Here is an 18,134-nt window from a genome sequence, read left to right on the forward strand (position 1 = left end):
GGCGTCCAGCGGGATAGTTTGAAGGCCCAGATGGCCAGAAGCAGCCCAATTGAAATATTCCATTTCTTGGATTTTTTGACACCCTTATTTCTGGCTACTTCCTTTTTCTTTTGGTCATGTGCCGCCTTGGAAACATTGAGACCGCTGCTGCAAAATGGGACCCGCATGTCATCCTCTATGTACTATAAAGATTCTTTTCTTAGATTATTTTTGGCTCCTGATATTTGGTCACTTTCCTTTTCCTTTCGATCTCATGCCGCCTTTGAAACGTTGAGGAAGCTGCTGGCTCATGGGTCCCGCATGTCATACTCTATGAACAATAAAGTGTCCTTCATTGGATTTATTTTTTACCCCTAATTTCTGGCTATTTACCGTTTTCTTTTGATCCCCTACCCCCTTTGAAACGATGAGGACGCTACTGGCAGGTCGGTCCCACATCCTCTATGAACAATAAAAGTTTCCTATGATGGATTTATTTTTGACCCCTTTTGATCCCCTGCCGCCTTGGAATCGTTGAGGATGCTGCTGCCTCATGGGTCCCGCATGTCAGCCTCTCAGAACGGTAAATGTTTCTTTTCTTGGATTTTTTTACCAACTGATTTTTGGCCTTTGTCTTTCTATCTCCTGCCGCCTTTAACACGTTGGGGACGCTGCCGGCTCAAGGGTCCCACATGTCAGCCTCTATGAACAATAAACCTTTTGTTTGATTTATTATTGACCCATAATTTCTTGGTATTTGCCTTTTTCTTTCGATCTCATGCCGCCTCTGAAACATTGAGACGCTGCTGGCTCATGGGTCCCTGTCAGCCTCTATGAACAGTAAAAGTTTCCTTTGTTTGATTTATTTTTGACCCTAATTACTGGCTATTTGCCTTTTTTTATCCCCTGCCGCCTTTGAAACTAAGAGGACGCTGCTGGCCCATGGGTCCCACATCTCAGCCTCTCTGAACGATAAACCTTTCCTTTCTTTTTTTTCGATCCCGTGCCGCCTTGGAAAATGTGAGACCGCTCCTGCAAAACGGGACCCATATGTCATCCTCTATGTACAATAAAAGTTTCTTTCCTTGGATTATTTTTGGCACCTGATATATGGTCACTTGCCTTTTTTTCGATCCCCTGCCGCCTTTGAAACGTTGAGGACGCTGCTGGCTCGTGGGTCCCACATGTCAGCCTCTATGAACAATAAACATTTCATTTCTTGGATTTATTTTTGACCGTGATTTCTGGGAACTTTGCTTTTTCTTTCGATCCCCTGCCGCCTTTGTTAAAGTTGAGGACGCTGCTGCAAAATGCGTCCCACATGTCAGCTTCTCTGTACGATAATTGTTTCCTTTCTTGGATTTTTTCCACGGCTGGCCGATGGGTCCACGATGTCAGCCTCTATGTACAAGAAATATGTGATTTCTCGATATGTTTTAACCCGAGATATGTAGGATACTTGCTTTTTTCGATCCCTTTTGTTTGTCTTTACCTTCAAATGTTGAGGGACGCTACTGGCAAATGTGTCCTGCTCTAGCATTCTCAACTGAAGGAAAAACTGAAATATTGCCTATTCATTTGTTCTTCGTACTCCATGCACATAATCCATACTAACTGTTGATCCGGGTTAATTTTAGTTCAACTTAATTAGTTCAAATTTGATCTACGAGGAAGTATGTAATATATTTTGGGTTCACAACACTACACTTGTTAACAACAATCTGATGAAGAGGTTTGTCATTTTTTTAAACTACAAATACACTCTAAGATCTTGCAAACTGATAGAATAAATCTTGGAACTTTAAATAATTTATGAAAATTTTGAAATCAACTATATGAATATATCAAAATATAGAGCCCATGTAGATGCGCATACTGGCTATGCGCATTTAAAAAAGAATCATAATCATAATTGATACGAAATAAAAATAACTTTATATTTAGAATCTCGGTTTCTTGAGGGCCAATCATAGGATCTCCGTGTTTAAATTAGGAAGGGCCCCAATGGCATGAGTCGGAGGCCCATTAAATGTTTTTGGATTGTTATCAGCGAAGCAAGCAGGCTGACAGCAATCACCATGTACATTGCCGGCGGCAGCCCAAAAGTACAAACAATTGGCCCATGCAGGGAAGGTAGTACTTTTTTTTATTGGGAAGGTTGTCTGGGCTAACCCAAAAAAAAAAGTGGTGCTACATGGGGTAGCACTTGAACCCGGAATGAGACCATGAACAGTACATATGCTACATGCTACAGTCCTTAGTTCTTAGCTATCTATTTTCGATCCAACGTCCAAATCTACAAGTCAACCAACTGTTCATCTGTGCTTGCTGATGTCAAGGCAGTGGATCCTGGACGCTTGAACGCATGATCGTTACTGAGGGTTGCCTATTTGCGCATAATATGTTTTGTCAGCGGGCACTTCACTAGTTTGTGCAAAACATATCCAGCGCAGGATTCAAAAAAACAACACGTTTTTTTTTTACGGAAACAACAGAACATCTCATGTTCATCACAATCCAGCCAACATAAGCACATAATAATTAATAGTACAACTAGAGAGCTGTACATATAAATAAGGTTTGTCAAGCTTCATGCACTAGCCAACGCAACCAAAAGTCCGAACTGATGGAAAGGGCTAGGCAATCCACTTATACATCTGAACACCCCTCCTCACGTGTGACCGGAAGAAGGGAAGAGGTCAACACAAGGAGACTCTCAAGAGGCATATACGTGGACTCCGAGGAGGGCAACGGAGGGCGGCACCAATTTTTAGGATAAATTACGAAAGCCAGGTCTCGAACTCGAGACCCTGGGCTCTGATACCATGCCAAGCTTCATACACAAGCCAACGCAACCAAAAGTCCGAACTAATGGAAAGGGCTAGGCAATCCACTTATACACCCCCCCCTCACATGTGACCACAATCCAGTAATGGTACCATCATGTTCACCACAATACATCATCATTATAGTACAGAACATTTGTAAGACAACTTAATGCAGCTGTGATTCATTTTGTTGCCCCAGCGATGGGTGATAACCTGAACACCATATAACCTTCTCACAGCAATTGTAACCAAATATGAGCACCTGCAATGATTTGGTGTCAATCTTCTTGAAGGTCAGGAGGTATCCTACCTTCAAGTCATGTGCTTTGACAAACTCTGGCCATCCTGCGTCCATTAAAACATTGCCATCTTGTTGCTTCAGGTCCACAATCCAGGTGCATGCAGTGGACATCTTCAGGTTGATGGACTCTGGACACCCACCGTAAAACCAGGGTAGAACACGACTGGGGATGGTAATCACCTCTAACTCCGATGTACATAGTACCTTGCATAATCTGTCAGCGGTATTCTCCTCATCGATGCGCCTAAACACCTTGCACACTGGGGCTGGCTCTACAGATGTCTCCTTCCATGATAAGCTCTCTCCAAGCTTGAGCTTCTTGTTTGAACACTGCAAAAAAGAGGCCTCAATTAGATAATGCCTCTAGCTTCTGACCGTAATTCCAAGCAAATGCATAATCAAAGGCACCTAGCAAAGTCAGCGGATCATTGTTCTTATCGAACACACAGTCTGAACAATAAGCTTCTGAATCTAGCTAGGCTGATATGTACAACCTTGTATCATCAAATTATTCAGCATAGTGTATCATTGTATCGCAGAAGCCAAATCGATATAAATAGTAGCTATGAGAATAGAAATCAAGCTAGCATGAGCCATGCATGCTTGCTGGCTAGGTCTAGCATCAGAGTAATGCATCTGCAGTTCATCATCCGCCAGTACAGATCGACCAAGCAAACAAAAAAAATCAGCGTCGGCCTAAAGAGTCCATAAGCCAGACATGCATGCTCGGTGTCCTCATATGTGATTATCGGCCGTGGATTGACCAATATCATATTTGAACGATTATTATTGCACACATTAGATCCAGTCCCAACCTAGCTAGCATGCGTGCATGTGTAGCCCGAGTCTTTACCAGAGGATTAATATATACACTGGATGAGAGAAATAGTCTATATCAAACAATGCTAAGCAACCGGCAATACAGCTTAGATATAATAAAGATGTGACCGGCAACCCTAGTGATTCGGGGGAAACATACCGCCATTGCAGCCATGGACCGAGAGAATCGGGGATGCCGCGCCGCCTTAGTGGAGTTTTTAGGTGCGACGTCGCCGCATCCGTAGAGGACGGAGTCCAAGCCGCGTAGTCCGAGCGGTGGTGGACGCCGGTGGTGTAGGGAGAGGACTCAGGGGAGATGGACGGCGAGGGATCTGGGGAGATCTGAACATGACGGGACTGTGAGAAACTGAGAATTATACATCAGCAAGGGAATAAATGCGCGTGTCCCCCCGGTCAAAAAAAATGCGCGTTTCTTGGAGGAACGAAGCTGTGCACGCAGGAATCCACACAGAAAACTTCACCCGGCGGGTCACCGGGCTTTATCGCATCTCTGGTGGGGCCCGGACCTACATACCAATGAGACAGGTCGTGTGGGTTATGATCCGATCGGTGTGCACACAGAAATTGCATTCAGAGCTAAGGGCCTCAGACTACGTTGTACTATACAGTATATCCGTTTCTTTTGGTAAAATGAAAACGATACTCCATCTGATCCTCATTACTTGATGATAAAATGGATGTCTCTACAACTAATATGTGTCTAGATACATCTATATGAGAGCGTCTGTGTTTGTACTGTGTATCTCAAAAAAAATGGATCGGAGGGAGCATTAAGAGGTGTCAAAAAAAACTGCAAACAAACATGGATGTAAGCAGTTGAGTATTAAACCAGTGCGTAAAATACCTTTATATCTCGACCATGTAACAATGAATATGAGAAGTTTTGGGGGTTTGACCATCTGCACTTGTGTTCGCTACAATCAGATCAAAAAAATTGGTCACTTTTACACTTCCTAAAATAAAATGTATTTTGCCCTGAGATTTTACAAGCTCGTACAAGAAAGCATTGACTACATATGGGATATATCACATTTACACTTACAAATCTATGAATATTTCAAAATGTTGAGCTCCATGTAGCTAGGTATAATACAAATCATCAGACCGCACATTGAAACTACCGCAGCATATCACAGTAAATTAAAGTAAAATAAAACATGTCTAACATATACTATATTAGCTAATTAACAAAGTCTCATCACAGTGTATCTGATCCCCAGTTCAGCTTAATACAAAAACCAAGTTCAGCATGAACATCAGCAGGGCACTACCCCAGGTCCAAAAGCAGCATCTAGTTAATTCAATAAAATATTGAGGTGTTTCTGATCCCCTCTTCCTAAAAGCACTGCAGATCATGCATGCAACTAAGGGTGATCAGCACAAAATATTACCCTCTGGGTGGAGGTGTTACAGTCGTAGATCAACACATTCATCAAGGAAGTGTCTTTCACCTCGAAGACGAGAATGTCATCGAGCTGCAGTTCATGCGCCTCTGCAAACCCGAACCAACCATCCTTCAAGACCAGTTCACCCTGGTACTCATCGATGTGCACATACCAGGCGCAGCCTACGCTCGTCTTGAGCTTGATAGGCCTGGGAAGAATCCCTTTCAGACATTGCTTGAATTCTCTGGGGATGACCAACATATACATGTCATCGTTGCCATCCAGTTGCACATAGAAGCGCGAGGGCTGAGGAGGGTCCGCCGAGTGACCAACCCGTTTAGGGCGGCCTTTCCCTCGCCCTTTTAATATAAAACGTTGAATTGCTGCATCACGCCTGCCCGTCACCTTCGGCTTTTTGGCTAGTGAGTTTCTTTGAATTCTGAACTCGGGGGGGTGCAGAGGACATGTACAATCGACAGTCCTAAGACGTAGTTGCTCATTGACGTTGGAGCGAGTTTGCTTCTGCATCTAGTTAAGCACGGTATATATCAATCAACAGCATATAAATCAGAACGTAACATACATGGAGAAAATGCATCTAGCTATCTCTTTAATTAGTTTGCACAAAATCTAGCAGCAGCAAGACAATTTGATTTTACAGGTACTGAGCAAGCTTTCAGACTTTCTGAAACAGGTAACATGGAGCATATATTTGTATGTTCAGACTGCCAAACCCTGCTCTGTGATGGATACTATTACTTAACATCTTTTTTTGCCAGAACTAGTACTTAACATCTACTGTTTCCCGTCATTAAAAAAACATTTGCAGAAGAATACTAGTTTCCCATCATTAAAGAAAAAAGAACTTGTTTAAAACCCCAACTATCATTGACTACTTACACCTGCATCCTAGTGAGTTCAGGACAACTTACAGCCACTTTTGGTGGTGCCGCCACCGGAGAAGACCGTGCCACGGGGGTTGGGGTCGGCGCAGCCGGAGAAGCTGGTGCCGCCGCCAGGGAAATCAGTGCCGAGCCAGATGGTGCTTCCAGCGGAGAAGAAAGTACCGCGAGAGATGGAACCGACGCTGCCAAAGGGTAAGAAACGGATGTACTCGTAGATCCTTCTCTAGTCACGATCTGGATAGAAGAGACTGGACGTCCATCAAGCTGCTGGAGGATGCGGTGGATCAAATCGGCTGAGTTCAGGAAATATCGGCGATGTTCATCTGTGTCGGCGGCCGTTACCGCCAGGCAGCTGCCGGTGGAGGGAGGAGGCGAGCCGTTCATGGCAGTCATTAGTGTAAAAGAGGTGAAGTAGGTGGGAGAGATAGAGGGTTCGGGACTGAAGTAATTGTAGTCTGCTCTCTCATTTTTACAAGCATGCGTCCTCAGGCAGATTTTTTTTTAGATGCGTACTCAGGCTGCTTTGTCAAACCAGGGCCTCAATGAAGCCCAGTTAACTATTTCTCCGCTAAAAGCGCACTATAGCATATCTAGAGGGTCCACGCTTAGTAATTTTGCACGCTGTGGCGCTATTTGCGAAACAGCATGCTATATCGCCCTACTTCATAGTGTTAGCGCGCTATTTTTTTCAGGCAAGTTGCTTTCACTTTTTCGTGGTGATGAACTACAATCTGTTGGTTCCACTTCTAAGTCAGAAGATAATATCGCTCATGCTAATATGTTTTAATAAATAATTTATACTATGTTGTTGCCTTGTGAAATGTTGATGTTAGCCTTCTAAAATACTTGAGATCTATTTCTATATGTGGTTATGTATGTATGATTCAGTCACTTTTGGACTATATATATCTATTCGCTCTAGTAAAATTATTTATTTTTAGGCTATATTTAGTATTATTTTGAAAATGCTATTTAAAATATACCACACTATTACCACGATATAGCGTTCATATCGTTTGAAGGAGGCTGCCGCTAATTCATTTAACACGCTATTTTAAACATTGGTTAAGACGCGTTTGGCGGCCTGCATCCAGGCTGGTGGGGAAATACCGTACCCAAGTGCTTAAAAGATTGCAATTTTTAGCAGGAAAACATTAGGGCACGTCCAACACAGGCGCTACTGCAAGGGGCGTGAAACTCTTTTCACCAGTCCTAGCTACAAGACCGAACCAACAGGAAGTCAGTCTGCCATCAGCAATTAGCGCTGTAAGGAGAGTACCTGGAGGATTTTACAATCTTTTCACATTCATTTGTTCTCTATTAGCGCCATATAGTATATAGCATTGTAATGCCCTTATACTCCTCTCAACATTAAAAAAAGGTGTGCATATACTAATAATAGTTGCTGAAATGAAACTAAAAATAAACAGACATGCACGGTTTACGAAGGATGGAAATACAGAGTTCATCACCATCCGTTTAAATAAGATTAGATTACTTCAATGTGGGCTACATACACACTAAAATGAGTAAACAGACACACTGAAATGGGTCAAGGTATATAAGATTCAGAAAAAAGGAAGAGCATATTAAGATACGGAACAGGTTACTGAATTGTTCAAATATATCGTACAAAAAAGATTATTTTCTCCAAAAAGGTTCATGGCTCAGTTTAGGGTTGCATCAACATGCGGATATTTTTCAGACTAGGCTTAAACCACATTGTCGCCTGTCGGGGAAATCCCCAACCTTCTTTTGGAAGGGTGATAACTCCCATGAGCTCATTTTCCCCTTGCTGCAGGTTACAACGACAAATACAACTAAATGCTGGTTCCCGAAATGCATAGTACGCGATGTACACACAATTTGACCTCATGAATGGAGTCAATTTTCCATCAGGAGCATTGCCATCATTTATCTTCAGGTTCATTGGATAATTCAGTCCAATGAACAGAGAGTGTGTGCCAAGGCTGTCAACTCGACTCCAATTGGGTCCAATCAGGGATAGATCTTTCTCAAAAATATGTATGACAGGGGCAGGACACTCCCGCAGGATAAGGCCATTACCATCATGCAGAACTTCTGCAGGCTCAAGGTGATCATTGCTACGTATATACCGATCTTCATGGATGATCATCAAGCGCTTGCCATCAGCTGATCGAGCTAAAAACCATCTGCCAAATGGATCCTCCATCGGTGATGGGATCACGAATGGCAGGGCAAGGTGTGCATCTGCATTGTAAACGGAGACCAAAAAAAATTAGTGTTTGAATGGCTCAGGAAGACAATAATACCAATAGCTGCAACTTCACATTTGTTGGATCAAATGGAAGATGCAGTCATTATACTTGTATAAAAACTCGAAGAAATAAAGTTGTTCCCATTTGAGATGTATGTTAATTACACTCATATTCATTGATGGTAGATACATGTCTCAACCTTATCTGATCCATGATTGTAAAGCTTTGAGTACATCGAATATTCAAATAAATTGAAAGTTTGCATGCATCAATTGATGAAGAGGCCAGGGCTAAGCTCCTTATTCATATTCTGACAAGAGCATGCAGTAACTAATTCAGGAATGCATTCATATACTGCAATAATCTGGTTTGGGTTGACAGATTAGTGCACTGCATATAGTACTGTAATTCGTTTGTAGCAATGGTTCAGTCAGGTTTGGATAATTAAATGGTGCACAGTCATTTGAAAGGTGAAAAAAATCTTATTGAGCAATTAGTTAATTCAGTTACAATATATCATGAATGCGCTTGATATTAAAATTTATTGCGAAGTATATCATATGGATTGAAGAATTACCGGCCTGTGATTGATCCCAGCAATATGTGGTGCCGGTCCACCCATCCACCGCAACAATGAAGCCGTTGTGCTCGATGGCGTCACTGTAATCTACACCCCAACTAGCAAGAGAGAATAACCTCCACTCCTGGCTACCATTAGCCAGGTAAGCGAGTCCAGAATTGAATAGAGCGATGAGCTTGTAATCTGAGTAATGTCCAGCTTTTGTGGGCACTTCGCAAATTACAATCTTCAACAAAAACATGGCACGCCCATACGTCATGTACCTTTCAGGAGGCAAGTCGGGGAAGCCAATCCATTCCTCCCGAAAAATGTTGCAAGTTTCCGACGATGGTAGGGAGATTTCTTGGTGCGTGTAGATGTTCGCGAGGAACCAGTTCCCACCACTGTCCACGCCGGCGATCCAGTCGCCGTTCATGCCAACCCAGAATCTATTGTCCATGAACGGCAGGATGGCTGTGCGCCGAGGATGGTCGAGGGGCACAACGTGGTACACCGTGTGGTGCGCACTACTATCATCATAGTGCCAATGGGCAGAATCGGGCATCAGCAAGCAGGGTCCATCCCAATGGTGTAGATTCATGTTGTCGGCGACATGGCGGCACAGCGTTTTGGAGCATGCGGCCAGCCGGACGTCGACTGTAACGTCCGGACTGCGGGCAATGAGATTGAACAGCTCGGCGGGAGCTTCCCCACCGCCATACAGCTGGTCGTCGTTCGATGCCGCCATGGAGACGAGATGGATTTAAGAGGGCGGAAGCAAGTATGTGTGATTGGAGATTTGTAGGAGAGTCGAGCGGGAAGGAGGAGTGCTGCGGTTCTGCGGAGGGGTGAGGAGAGAAAGCTATGCAAATGGGAGATCTAGAGGATTAAAAAATTTGCTAGCAGCGCTTGGCGAGTGGAGAACGATGATGGAAGTGGAGAGCCAAGGATGGAAACGATGGAGGTGAAGAGTAGGAGTGGATATGAATTTTTTTATTCTTCAGCAGCTGCATCGATGCGCCGAGTAAAACTTCGGCTAGGATAGCACGCCACTACGTCCTGGTGCAGTTACTGTCCCGTCAAATCAGTTTGACCACAGAAATGGTTTCTTTATTAGTACAGTATAACTTAATTTTTTCGAACAATATATACTAATCCATTTAATATACTCACTCCGATTCATATTACTTGTCAAATGATATGGATGAATCTTGAACTAAAATGTGTCTAGATATATCCATATTATAGTCTACTAATATGAATCGGAGTTTGTTTGGTTCAAAGGATTTCTAAAGGTATCTTGTACGGAGTAACCCTCCAAAATACCTATGGATTGCTTTCTCTACAATCCTATCTCTTGGTAATATTGCTATGTGTCTATAACAACTATGAAATGAACTCAATCTCAATAGAAATTTCCTTTGTCTTTCCTAATCAAACAACTAGTTATTTTATGTCTTCGTTTACAAATTAAGATAATTTTTAGGTTATAGGTAATCATCGAGCTTATGTGATCATCTTTTATGATCAAACTTACTTGATCAGCCGCGGAGGCGCAAAGGACTAAAGGAGCAGTGGTGTGCATTAATACGACCGCATGGGGAAGGCACAGCTAGCGACGATGAGACGTATCGCCAGCATTGGCCTAGGGAACCGTCGCCACCATTAATAAAAGCTATCCCTTTGGGCACCATGTCTCCCACTACTCGTGTCACGCGCGCATGTAGATTACGGATGGATGAGCTGGGGAAGCCGGACAGAAAACATGACAACCAGGGGGGAAATGAATAAAAATAATACAAAGTCGAAAATATTTCGAAAAATAAACTTTGTAAGAAACTCCATGCGTTTAGAAAATGCGAAGGTAATATGTTGAAACACGTCTAGACCACGTCTAGAACCACCGTCCCAAAGCTTAAGGATTAAATTGATTTTTCGAAAGTCAAACTAAGTTAAGTTTGACTAAGTTTTTACCAAAAGCATTAATATGCAAGATACAAAATCAATATTATTAGATAGAAAATAAATTATAGTTTCATATGGTGTCTACAAAATATTATATGTGCTGATAGATTCTTTTAAGAGTTTTGTCGAACTTTACTTGGTTTGACTTTTCAAGATAAATATACTAAGCTTTAAGCATTGGAACGGAGGTATTTTTCGAAGCACCTACATGTCTTTAGAAGACAAAAGAAAACATGGAGTAAGGTTGTTTTTTGTGCAAAAGTTAACGTCAAAATCTGGTTATTTGTGTAAAAAGAATCTCAAATTGTGTTATGTGCAAAAACTGCACCAACAAGTGGTGGTATGTGCAATTTCCTCCGTCACACAAAAGGCAAGCCATTGATACATACTTAATTGTGAATAATTACAAAAGTAGTAGGCAACTAATAAGCGCACATGATTAAACTGCTATGCGAGATCTTCAGCCACCAGAAGTCGTTCCCGCGCCTCTCTAGCATTGAAAATCACGCGTTCTGCGACTTCCATCAAAGAGACAAGCTGAGCTTTGATCCGTTCTCCCAGATGAATGGCCTCGTCACAACTCCTACGAGCACAGGCCGTGATCTCATCCACTTCTAGGAAAGACACCGCCTGCCTGTACCGAAATATCTTGATCCCTAACTCTCTGTTCTCCTCCCGCATGCTGGCAAGATCCAACTTCATCCTTCGACAGGATAAGCAAGGGGAGTGATCCTGCCAAAGGTAACAACAAACATATCGAGCGTTACCGGCAAACGAAGGGCACAAATTGGCTGATTAACGAATGTGGTCACAAACATGTAGGACAGACTTAAGTGGTGTCTACATGTCAGTGACTCGAAGTACCCAAAAACCAGCAACCCAAAGTCAGCTAATATTAACCTCCGTCTTCAGCTCCTTCATCCTCTTGAACGGCGGGGAAGCTGGCAACTTATCTTCTTCTACGACCTCTCGCTGGAACCTGACGTCGAAGGATGAGAGATCCTGCGAACGGATGTGCTGCGCCTGCGCGTGCGATTCACCAGGGCGCTTCTGGCGTAACTCGGAGTTCTCGGCGCCGAGATGCGGAAGTTCCGCTCCCGGGGCCTTGTTGACCCTAAGCCGAGATAGCTCCTGTGTAAGCCGACGAAAAACGTTCAAAATGTTACAGATCAGGCATATCATTACCAGTGCAAACGAGGTAAGTGAATCTCCGGGATCTCGCCCAACGACCGCGGTTGGTCCAATGCCACCACATCTTCTCCGAGATTGACTAACTCCTTTACATCATCTTCTCCGACATTGACTATCTCCTTTACATCATCTTCTGCTCCGAGCTTGACCATCTCCTTTACATCATCTTCTACTGCGAGCTTGATCATCTGCCTCACATCATCTTCTCCGGCGATATCGACACTCTCCTGCGGAAGATAACAGATATAAGTCCGAGTATTAGCAGCAAAACGAAGGTAATTAAAAGAGGCGTAGTAACCCTTGTGTCCTGGCTCATCAACGGCGGGGACGCTGAGCCCGCATCGTCTCCTCCGAGATCTCCCTTCGGAGGCAGGATTGTTAGAGACAGTGTACTTCTGGTAGTAGTATTTATGCGTGGGGCGCCAGGGGGTCGAGAAGCTAGGACTGCATCTTCTCCTCCGAGCTCTTCCTTGGTAGACATGACAAATGAAACGAGGTGTGAGGGGCGTAAGGTATAAAAATGGCGGACGGCCGCCCCGCCTCGGCCCTCCAAGGCTTATTTTTTTTGCCTTACTAAACTAAAAAACATATTTTGCGTCTCACACGTCTGCCCTAAGAGGGCTGCAGGGTCAAATACATGCAGGTCCCACACTTTAGTGAGCACAAGTCATGTGCGGTAGGTAGGCAAACTTCCAACAATCTTCTTTGTCAAGTACTCAAGTGAAAACACGTCGTCAAGACTCTCTCTCTCTCTCTCTCCCCCCTTTTGTCATTGAAAAAAAAAGAATATTAGACGGGCGCGTAGCCTGCACTGCAGGGGGCGATTTTGACAAAGTAACCCTTTTGGCGAAGAAAAACACAGAATGAGCCACACAAAAAGGTTAGTCCAGTGAAATAGATTGCTCAGAGGCTCAGTCCGTGTTTTTCTTTGCCAAAAGGGTTATTTCTGTCAAAATCGCCGCACTGCAGGTTTGCAGCACTGAAAAACCTTGCGTGCCAGTCAACATCACTTCCCGGAAAGGTTGAAGCATTTCGAGGCCGTGACTGCTCTCCCTTCCTCTTCTCCTTCCGTGTGACCCTCTTCCACCTTTTATCCTTTGCAACATTTGCAAAAAATTGTCCGTGACTTGTGCTCACTGAAGTGTGGGACCTCACGCATGGGAACCACACGTAAGTGACAGACCTGTTGGTGTAATAATTCGGGTGATCATTATACTGTATTAGAACTCCGTACAAAGTTTCGTATGGATTCAAGGGTAGGAAAGCCAAGTTAACTCATTTACATGACATTATTTTTTCCATGAACGCAAGTTAACTCATCTAACACTTGGTACATTTTGGTTATATATTCGAAATTTTAATTGAAACTTGTTGGTCATGCCATTTTACTACTCGCCTAACACTTTTCCGCGTGTGAAGGGATGGTGGGACCCCAAAAAACTTGCAAATACGAGCTAAATTTGTGGGACCCCAAAAAACTTGCAAATATGAGCGCTTCATCCAAAAGAAACACACTCGTGTCCCCTACCACCACCACCACCCCATGATTTTGACCTAAATTTGAAATCAAGCCAAAGGTGGTTCAAAACCGGCAATCGGAAAGCATGGATTGTGCATCTTTTTTCTATATAGCTAGGGAAAATAGCAGACATGCCATACCAATGTTTTAGAAAAGAGAGCTTTTACTTGTGCATTTTGGGTTGTCGTGCATAAATGTGCTTTTACTTGTCTGCCACCAATTAATCCAATTCTCATTTGTGGGGAAACATGAAACTAGATGGCCATTTCCAAAGTTTCATGAATTATCTCAATGTGAATCCATATATGTACCATTTTTGGGGGCTAAATTGCTTAAATGCAAATTTGAACAGTGCATAGATGAAGTACATATCAAACAAATAACTGAAAAAATACAGAGGTGTGTGACCCGAATGTCCTGGAGCCATGGTACAAGAGATATAATGGCTAACCACACGAGCCCCTTCGTCCAACTAGCTAGCACAAAACAAGGGTGAGCGTCATGAGATTGATCGACATCAATTTCAGAACATGCCAAAGTTATTGTGGGGCTCGATATAAAAAAGCTCGAAACAAAGCATGAATATTGAGTCATATCATTTGTGGTTTACATACTACCTCTATATATATATATGACAATACCAAATGAACGTGTGGCATATATATACACACTTGTATATCCTCTTTTAGAAGAACCCTGCACAGTTTTCGGCACCACATGTGTGTTTGAGTACAAGTTCCACTCACTTCCCAAAAGTGTGTGAGCATTGTATTAAGTACTACAAGAAAACAATGGCAAACCTTTGAATCCCATGACTGATTTTTTGTTGTAGTGATATATAGATTTATAAGTGTTTAGGGTTAGGGGTTAGGGTTTATAGAGATGATGCACATATTTTGATTTCACGCTTGTGATGTACAATACTACATAAGTAAGAAATTAATTAAACAAGCATGACCTTTGTTAGAATAACATTTAACATGTTCTCTCACCATTCATATATGTTGGAGTTTGCCTTGCTTCTTCAATTTCCCACGTGCACATGTTACTACGAGAACCAAGGCAAACTTTTAAATCATTGTTGGGACTGGCTAGATGCACCACCATGCCCAATTTGGGCACATTATAATAAAATATGTCACAAATATGGCCATATATAACTATATATATTATTCGGCTTGAAACCCATGAATCTTCATACACGATAGTCCATTTTGTGAAGAAAAAATGTTTTTTATTACCCTATCACGGGTTTCTTATTTTCCCTGTCCACTAGTACACCTACATATGAGCACTCAATGCGGAAGGGTTTCATTTTTTTTATTGCAAAACCAGATCAAAATGGTCGACATGATTATCCATTCAAAGGGGTTGAATATTTCAGTACTATCATTGGTTTATGTATATAGTGTAAGTAATATGAATCTAAAAATGATTTTGGGGGATTTCTATGACCAAGTTATAACACACCTACATTTCAAATTTGAATTACTTCCAATAAATCAGCATATAGTCATTTAAATGTGTGAAACTGGCTAAAAACACTAAAAATCGTAAAGAGTTGGGAATTGGCACTAAAATATGGCCTAGTTTATCTTAAAAATGTAGAGGCGCCATTTTGACCCGTATCTTATGTACCCCACTCGAAAATGATAAACTATCACGAATTACCATTTATTGTAGGCATTACTTTTCACGGTAAAATGATAAACTATATCACGAAGTTCCATTTCCGTCAAGATAGTCCGCATTACTTTTTTGTTGAGATATAAACCCCCACAACGGCGGACACAGATTTGGGGTTTTGGGTTTCAAAATGGAAATTTCAAATTGATGAACAAGTTCTAGGCATATTCAAAATAGAAAAAGCATGTATCTACCCCTAACCATAAAGTCGGTCGATCTTACGAAGTCTATTGGTTTCAAACATGGAAATTTCAAGAACCTCCCAAAAGCTTCATTTTAGAGTGACTAAAAAAGATCCATGCTTGCCTTTTCATTTTCATGTTTTAAATTTTTTTAAATCTTGGTCGATCAAACCTAGCTATTATTCAACAAAGATTCAAATGGGCATAAAATTAAAAAAAAACAGAAAATGAAAACCAAAGCACATAGCCTTCTTATGTCATATATAGTAAGAATTCAAGTTGATCAACAAGGTCTAGACATATTCAAAATAGAAAAAAGCATGTATCGATCTACCCCTAACCCTTAACTTTGTCTTATGAAGTCAAGCATGAAGAGAAGTGGTTTTGGGTTACAAACATTATATTGAGATTTCAAGATCGACCCCCCCAAAAGCTTCATTTTAGAATGACTAAGAAGGATCCATGCTTGCCTTTTCATTTTCATGTGTTTTAAACTTGCTAAAATCTTGGTCAAACCTAGGACTTGACCAAGATTCAAATGGGCATAAACATTCAGAAAAAATCAAATAATGATAACCAAAGCACATAGCCTTCTTATGTCATATATATATAGTAAGCATTCAAGTTGATCGATATGAACAAGGTCTAGACATATTCAAAACAGAAAAAGCATGTATCTACCCCTGGCCCTTAACTATATATGTCTTATGAAGTCAAGCATGAAGAGAAGTGGTTATTTTGGGTTTCAAACATGGAAATTTCAAAAACTTCCCACCAAAAGCTAAATTTTAGAGTGAATAAGAAGGATCCAAGCTTAATTACCTTTTCATTTTCAGGATTTATGCTTGTTTAAATCTTGGTCAAACATAGGATTTGACCAACACACATATAGTCTTCTTATGTCATATAGTAAGCATTCAAGTTGATAAATAAGCATGCATGTCTAGACATATTCAAATTAACCCGACAAATCATGTATCTACCCCTAACACCCTAAACTCTGTCTTATGAAGTCAACCATGAAGAGAAGTGGTTTTGGGTTTCAAACATTGAGATTTCAAGAACCCCCCAAAAGCTTCATTATAGAATGACTAAGAAGGATCCAGGCTTACCTTTTCATTTTATGTTTTAAACTTGTTTAAATCTTGGTCAAACCTAGGATTTGACAAGATTCAAATGGGCATAAACATTAATTCAGAAAAAAACAAAAAAATGAAAATACAACGCACATATAGTCTTCTTATGTCATATAGTAAGCATTCAAGTTGATAAACAAGCATGTCTAGACATATTCAAACCCGACAAATCATGTATCGATCTACCCCCTAACCCTAAACACTCTGTCTTATGAAGTCAACCATGAAGAGAAGTGGCTTACCCTTTTCATTTTCATGTGTTTTAAACTTGCTTAAGTCTTGGTCAAACCTAGGATTTGACCAAGACTCAAATGGGCATAAAAACTCAAACCCGATAAACATTCACCTTTTTCTATATAGTTAGGGTTAGGGTTTATGGTTTATAGAGATCGATGCACATATTTTCATTTCACATTTGTGATGTACAATAATACATAGGTAAGATTCCAAGCATGACCTTTGTTAGAATAACCTTTAACGTGTTCTCTCACCGGCCTTTAGATTCAAATGGGCATAAACATTCAGAAAAAATCAAAAAAATGAAAAACCAAAGCACATAGTCTTCTTATGTCATATAGTAAGAATTGAAGTTGATAAACAAGGTCTAGACATATTCAAACCAGCCAAATCATGTATCTACACCTAACCCTAAACTTTATCTTATGAAGTCAAGCATGAAGAGAAATGGTTTTGGGTTTCAAACATGGAAATTTCAAAAACCTCCCAAAAACTTCATTTTAGAGTGACTAAGAAGGATACAGGCTTACCTTTTCATTTTCATGTTTTAAACTTGTTTAAATCTTGGTCAAACCTAGGATTTGACCAACAAGATTCAAATGAGCATAAAAATTTAGAAAAAAATCAAAAAAATAGAAAAGAAAAACCAAAGCACATAGTATTCTTAAGTCATATATATAGTAAGCATTCAAATTGATAAACAAGTTCTAGACATATTCAAACCCGACAAATCATGTATCTACCCCTAACCCTAAACTCTTTCTTATGAAGCCAACCATATGAAGAGAAGTGGTTTTGGGTTTCAAACATTGAGATTTAAAAAAAACCAAAAGCTTCATTTTAGAATGACTAAGAAGGATCCAGGCTTACCTTTTCATTTTCATGTGTTTTAAACTTGCTTAAATCTTGGTCAAACCTAGGATTTGACCAAGATTCAAATGGGCATAAACATTCAGAAAAAAATCAAAAATTGAAAACCAAAGCACATGAATCTTCATACACACTATAGTCCGTCTTGTGAAGACATTTTGTTTTTTACTACCCTATGTCCCTATCACAGGTTTCTTATTTTCCCTGTCAACTAGTACACCTATAAGCACTCAATGCGGAAGGGTTTCATTTTTGAGGTTTTCTTCATTTTCATTTATTTATTTCAAAACCAGGTAAAAATGGTCGACATG

The sequence above is a fragment of the Lolium perenne genome, chromosome 5, assembly GCF_019359855.2.
Source record: "Lolium perenne isolate Kyuss_39 chromosome 5, Kyuss_2.0, whole genome shotgun sequence".
Lineage (NCBI taxonomy): Eukaryota > Viridiplantae > Streptophyta > Magnoliopsida > Poales > Poaceae > Lolium > Lolium perenne.